The sequence below is a fragment of the Chenopodium quinoa genome, unplaced genomic scaffold (assembly GCF_001683475.1).
Source record: "Chenopodium quinoa cultivar QQ74 unplaced genomic scaffold, ASM168347v1, whole genome shotgun sequence".
NCBI classification, from domain to species: domain Eukaryota; kingdom Viridiplantae; phylum Streptophyta; class Magnoliopsida; order Caryophyllales; family Amaranthaceae; genus Chenopodium; species Chenopodium quinoa.
In genome coordinates, this window is record NW_018742263.1 from 1,655,344 (window position 1) to 1,662,854 (window position 7,511).

Here is a 7,511-nt window from a genome sequence, read left to right on the forward strand (position 1 = left end):
AAACCTATGCAATAAGTGAACGACAACATTCATAATTGCATGAAAGAAATCAAGAATATCAAATATGAGTGTGATTTCTATGAATGTTTTATGAAGAGTACTACTCTTAAAACATTTGGGAAAAAACCGTTTATCTTAAGACGAAACATTGTGAAGTTTCATAGTGGAATAAAATATTTCTAAATATTCCACAAAACTATTTAATTGTGGTTTAGAATTAAATAATGAGTCCATTCGATTTTAATAAATATTCAAAATAGGGTATCAAGTCAATGGCTTGGATAAAGAAACACCTATTAAGTGAACATTGAATATTTTAATCGAAAATTATCCCTAATCAAGGTCATATATTTGTGGACGATTAATGACCGTTAAAGATTAGTGTGTAGTAAGATTTATAGCACCGTTTCTTATGCTATGAGGATATAAATCATTTGCACAGGTATTGGTTTAGAACCATAATGGATCGACCTATGAGAATACTTTAAGAGATTTAAAAATCGTCATAAGTATTTTTCTCATTATTACTATCGGAACTCTTTTCCTTGACCATGAGTAGTGGGAGGTCTCTTGTTTGAGTACTAGTCCGCTTTGGTAACCGGCAAACGTCTGCCGTAACTGGGGATTATAATGACAGATATCGGGCGGCTAGGTCCTCTTAGTAAGAGAAGCTACATTACAAGACTGGAAATTTCCCCCTACTAACAATAGGGAACATGTCTTGTTGTTTACAAGGCCTCTCGAAGAGCGATACTGTGAAAATGCATGGCCGTGCTCAGATGGATTTTAGAAATCATCTGCTTATTGACAGTCAAACTCGGATTTCGAGAAACACTTCTGGACGTAACAGAGATGACGAGTAATCTTACTCTGTAGTTCATGAAGAAACATAGGAAAATGGCTATACACTAAATGCACACTTGTCCGGAAGGAAAAGTGGGAGATTGAAAGGAATGGTGTCCTACGAACAAGTGTATTATTCAGATGGCGGGTTCAGAATAGAAAGTTAATATATTCAGTAAGGTCTAGTGATCGGAATGCCTGGGTAGAGGTCGCTTCCGATCAGTAATATTAATATAATTAATATTACAGCTTAATCTGGACTAAATCCTTCGGGTCACACCCAAGAAAAATATACGAACCGACTCGACGAATTAATTCGGAAGAAATTAATTCGTCGCCCGAGTGTTAAATATTTAGACGTCGGAAATTCGAGCTTAGAGCGTCGAAACCGAGCGTCGGAAGTCGAGTAAAAAATATTAAAAAGACGAGACAAAAAATTAGTAATAAATCAACAATGACCAAAATACCCCTAGCATCGGAATCCCAAGTGCTAGGGGATTAGCCGAGCTAGCAGCCCGCACCATGTGCGAGACATGCTAGCAAGGCGTGGCTAGCAGCCCGCACCATGTGCGAGGCATGCTAGCACAACACGACCAGCAGCCCGCAAGCAGTGCGTGGCGTGCTGGCGTGCGCTGCTGCTAGCAGCCCGCACATGTGCGTGGCTGGCTAGCAGCGCCCTCGGCATCAGCAGCCCGCACTGATGTGCGTGGGCGTGCTGGGCCGAGCTGGCAGCAGCTAGCAGCCCGCACGGTGCGAGGCTAGCTGGGTTGTGGGCCTAGGTCGGGTAGAAAGGGGAAACTAGTAAGTATGCTTTCTTTTTGGTGTGGAAAAGTGTCACAAGGAGAGGAAGGAGTGGGGAGCAAGTATGGTCCATACAAATTTGGAGTGGGGAGCAAGAGGACTTAGGAATTATTTATGATTAGGGGATACAAATTTATCCTGTCATATGATCCCCTCCTCTCCAAGTGGTCCATACTCCTCTTTACATATGACTAGGACACTTGTTGATTTATTACTTGATTATATATTTAATTTAATTTAGCTTTAAATTAATTTGTGGAATTTCATGAATCCCACATTGATGGGATAGAAATTTCCACTCATACTTTCCTCTATAAATACTAACCTTGGGATTTGGAGTAAAGTGCTTGAGTGGGAGTTAGAAAGAGCATTCCATATTTTGGGAAAAACTCTTAAACTCCATTAACACTTGGGTTTTGGTCGGACCTTGCTAACTCCAAGGTAGCGGACCTAAAAAGTCGTGTTCATCCTTTGTGGGTGGATACCGTTGGAGGCACGGCATTTGCGGTGCTCAAGGCTTTCAAGTAAGAGTCCGTTTTGAGAGGGCGAAGCTCGCTTCAAGGGTATGATTCGTTCTTCCTTTTCTTGTGTTTATTTATTTATGCTTTATGGTTTTATTAATTACGAGTGGTTCCTTGGGTCGGGGTTGTTTCCGCGGTGAGTCGGACTCACCAAACCCCAACAGTTTTCATGCTCAATAAATGCATGGTTTAATGCATTTGGTCTAGGTTTTACCTTTCCTTTCTTATTTTGTAGCTTTTCTGCATTTTGTTGGTTTTTCTACTCTTTTCTCCTTTATTTTCTCTAATTTCGTGGTTATAGGTATTGTATGAGGTTCGGGTCTTGATATCTGCTATTTACTAAGGTGGAAGATGCTTTTGGAAAAAGCTCATGGCTATTGGAAAGCTCAAGATGCAAGGAAGTGGATTCTCTAAGTTCTAGCTCTTGTGCTCTCAAGCCCTGCTCTCATGAAGATGGGGTATTGAACCCAATGTCATGTGCTTTTTGGGACTACCTTTAATCCTTAGACTTCGACCAAGCTTAGGCGCATAATTGAGAGCGCTTGAACATTACCGTTCCTTTGGGTTCGACCCTTAACTTGCCTTTATACATGTATATAGGTTTGTTAAGTGTGAAATCCCTCAACATCCTGAAAGCCTACAGTCTCTAAATGATGGGTGTCATAAATGGCGCCCGTTTAATGAGAATTTAGGTGGTTTTCTTTCTCTTTTCATAGCTTTCATGCTTAATAAATGCTTAGTTTTATGCATTTGTCTTGGTTTTACCTTTCCTCTCTTATTTTGTTGCTTTTATGCATTTAGTTGGTTTTTCTTCTCTTTTCTCCTTTATTTTCTCTACTTTCGTGGTTGTAGGTACTGTATGAGGTCCAGGTCTTGATATTGGTTATTTAAAAAGGTGGAAGATGCTTTTGGAGAAAGCTCATGGCAATTGGAAAGCTCAAGATGCAAGGAAGTGGATTCTCCAAGTTCTAGCTCTTGCGGACTCAGGCCGTGCTCTCATGAAGATGGGGTGTTAAACCCACTTTCATGTGCTTTTTAAGACTACCTTTAATCCTTAGACTTCGACCTAGCTTAGGCACATAATTGAGAACGCTTGAACAATATTGTTCCTTTGGGTTCAACCCTTCACTTGCCTCAATACTTTTATATAGGTTTGTTAAGTGTTAAATCCCTCAAAATACTCAAATACTAGAGTCTCTAAATGATGGGTGTCATAAATGGAACCCATTTGATGAGAATTTAGGGTTTTTTTCTTTCTCTTTTCAAAACTTTCATGATTAATAAATGCCTAGTTTTATGCATTTGGTCTTAGTTTTACCTTTCCTCTCTTATTTTGTAGCTTTTACGCATTTTGTTGGTTTTTTTTTCTCTTTTCTCCTTTATTTGCTCTACTTTTGTGGTTGTAGGTATTGTACGAGGTCCGGCTCTTTATATTGGTTATTTACTTAGGTGGAAGGTGCTTTTGGAGAAGGCTCATGGATATTGGAATGCTTAAGATGCAAGGAAGTGGATTCTCCAAGTTCTAGCTCTTGCGGTCTCAAGCCTTGCTCTCATGAAGATGGGGTGTTGAACCCACTATCATGTGCCTTTTGGGACTACCTTTAATCCTTAGACTTCGACCTAGCTTAGGCGCATAATTGAGAGCGCTTGAACATTATCGTTCCTTTGGGTTCGACCCTTGACTTGCCTCTATACTTGTATATAGGTTTTTTAATTATTTATAAATTTAGTTTGAGCGAAGGAGGATTAGTTTTAATGACCTAGTTCCACCCCTCGTCACTAAACCATGCATGAAAGGATAAAGGTTTCTTTTAAACTCATCCCTTTCACATGAATCATAGCCAATGAACTCTCTTAAAAGGCTATAATGTTTTGTTACACCTTCAATGAACATACTAGTAATAACCTCAAATGAGTCGGAATACTCATGGATAGAAGGGTCACAAACATGCAAGGTATACTCATCAAGATAAGAAAGGGGGTTGTGTAGGGAATAATTTCAAGTTGTTTGTGACAACTCTCCACAAGCCAGGGAATGTTGCCGAAGATATCCTCGCTTGAAGCTATCCTCATTTGTTGCGATAATTTTCCAAAGGAAATTAGCGAAGATCTCCACTTGTCGATATTTAAAAGATCGCTTGAACTTTGCTCCCGCTATGCCTGTACGTCGGCGCTTCTGCTGCTTGTGAACCAGTATGTCGGTGCTTTTGCTGTGATGACAATCCTCTTTTCTTTGGGAATAGTTGCCAACACAACTCTTGTATGATGTATGACAATCCGTTTTAGGGAAAGTTGTCAATGCTTCGTAACAATCCATCCTTGGACATGTTGCCACGATGAAGCGACAATCAGTATCTCGGAAAATTTGCCACAATCCAGTTTTTGGGAAAAATTGCCAATGCTTTGTAACAATCTGTCATAGGAATTTGCTACGATCGACAATCCACATCTTGGAATATTAATCTTGAAAGCAATCCACCTTGGAAATTTGCCAATGCTATGCGACAATCCTTTTAGGAAAATATTGCCACAATTGACAATCTGGGTCTTGGAACATTTGCCAAAAAAGAGTCGATCGACAATCCACTTCGGGAAAATTTGCCACTTACTGAAATGAATGACAATCCACATTGAGGAACTTTTGCCGAAATTTATGATGAATAGAGTCCTACAACAATCCTTTGGGAAATTTTGACATAGGGAACTGGGTGTATGACAATCCAATCTTAGAAAACTTGCCAATGAGCCGATGAATGTATGACAATCTGAAATGGGAAAAACTTGCCAAACAAAGAAGGAGCACGACAATCCACGCTTGAAAACCTTGCCAGAGATGACAATCCAATCTTGGAAAAATTGTCATTGAAAAAGATGCACGACAATCCATTCTTGGAAATATTGTCAGTTGGGGATGACAATCCAATTTTTGGAAAAATTTGTCGTTTAATAAGAATGCGCGACAATCCATATTTGGAAATATTGTCGTTTAAGTTCTTACTTTTAAACCGATACGTTGGTGCTTGTAATGAGCTAGTGTTTTAGGCGCTTAAGCTAAGTGAGATGATCTTTTGTCAGGTCGATCACTTAGACTGTAATCAAACCGACTACTTGATCATGTCAAATTTCTTATAGGGGCTAACTGGCGTACCAAGGAACCCGAAATTGTTGTATGAAGTCGAAATCACCTTTCTGAGAGGCTTCGAGCTCTGTCGCTGCTGAAATATTGCTGGAGTAGGGTCGTCCCTATTCGGCTGCACCTGTATTTTTTTTTACTATAGAACTTTGCTAATCTCTTTAATTATCTTAGGTTTGACCTAAGTTTTAACGTTGCTTGACTCATCGACTTGTCGTGACTCAAGGCAAAAACTTGACTCGCTGTGATTGACTCAAGGTTGACTCGACTCGAAGTGAAATGACACGTGTAACTCATGACCCTTGTGTGCATTGTAATGTGATCGTGTGACTCGAATAAAGAAAAAAAATTTCCGTCATTTTTGTGGAGGGTACCGACTTTCTCCCGAAATAGAAAGACGCGAAAAAGAATCAAAAGTTTTGAAGGTGCATGCTGAAATGAGCTTTGTCAAATGTTGTTTGATACTATCTCTCAAGGTGCAAGGATTAATCCATCCTAGGCTATCTCAATGATTGACTCAATGATGAAAGTATTTGGGTAGCTTAGGCACGGAGGCTAAGCACTTCATACTTCGATGCAATGATGATTATGATTGATGAGTGATTTTGATATGAGAAGGAACACTTCAACGTTATGTTAAAATTCCATGAAAAAGGGTTCTTAAGGGAAGTATATTTGGTCATGTATCTGTGCAGTGTGTGAAAGTGACACTAAAGCTAGGCCGCAAAGGCTAAGTGTGTGGGAAGATATTATTTGTTAAAAGAGTCAAATGGTGGTGACTCTTAGGCTAGGTAAGCTAATGATGTAGGGATCAAGCCCCCAAGTCTAGCTCTAAATGAATAGGGAAGAGAATTTGAGATCCCTTGATATGACCGTGATGTGCGAATGTAAATATGAATGCATGTTTATTACGGCCGCACCTCGATGTGAGGTTGCCTACGTATCCGTTAGGAATTAGGCCAAATGTAGCTCTAGCCGAACCTCGCACAAGTATGTGTATACCTCAAAAAGGTATTTTTAAGGGTTGTAACGTGGTTAGACTAAAGGTTATAGAAGAGGGGGATAAAGGCTCAAGACCCTAGATAAGCCCCCAAGGTGTGCAACCTTGCTTTTGAATATTTGTTTTTATGCTTGAGTTTCTACTCGTTTTTAGCTCTTTCTTTTGCTTTAGAATTTATTTCATTTTGATAAGTGTGGGCAATCCCGATCATGCGGTCTATCACTCACTTGGCATTCATGTTTCTCAGGCACAATACCGAGCACTCGATAAGAGACGCAATTTTAGACGTGTTCATATCAAAGACATGTTCATGTCAAAGACATTGGAACACTTACCCTTTTGTGTACACTTGTATTTATTTTTTTGCTTTTGCTTATTTTTGCTATTTTAATTTTTTTTTGAATTCACTCAAGCCTTTTTGAAATTGCATAAGTTACTCACCATCCCATCCTAAGGTTAGGTAGATGTAGGTTGAAAAAAGAAAGGTCTATCGTTAGACGAGGCTCAAAGTGGTTTATGAAGAAAGGATTGTAAATTTGAAAGGTGAAAGGAGATATGATGTGGCTACTAGGGGTGCCTCAAATAATTGGTATACCTTGTGCTTAAATCGACATGGATTTTTTTTATTTTATTTAATTATTTTTTTTAATGCAATATAATGAAATGATCATATATAAGGAAATAAATGCTCATTTTATTAAAGGAAAATAAACAGAGAATCTACAAAGGTAATCTAAGGGAAAAGAAAGGTTCCTATGCTAGACTTATTGGGTAAAGGGTAAATAAATAAAAAAGAAATAGAAAAAAGAGTCACGAAATCTTGTCGTTGAAGCTCGCCTCTTGTCTTGTGTTGTTTCCTTTATCGTCACTCGCTCTTCTTGTTAACTGGAGGCATGGGAAGCTTGTTATTATCAATCAAATGTTGGATAGCCTCCTTTAGCTTCCAACAGCTCTCAGTAGCCTGACCCCTACCTTGATGGTACTTGCAGTGTTCGTCTGGATTCCAACTAGGCAATCTCTTTTCAGGTGTGGGATGTTGAATAGGTCCAATGGGAGTAATGAGTCCTTTGGCATGGAGTCGATCGAAGGCAGTATCGTAACTCATCCCAATGGGGGTGAAGTCTCTCCTTAGTTGCTTCTTAGATCCTTGGTTATCCATGGCTAAAACTTCACTGAGATCAAAGGTACTAACATTGTTACTAGAGTGGGCGTT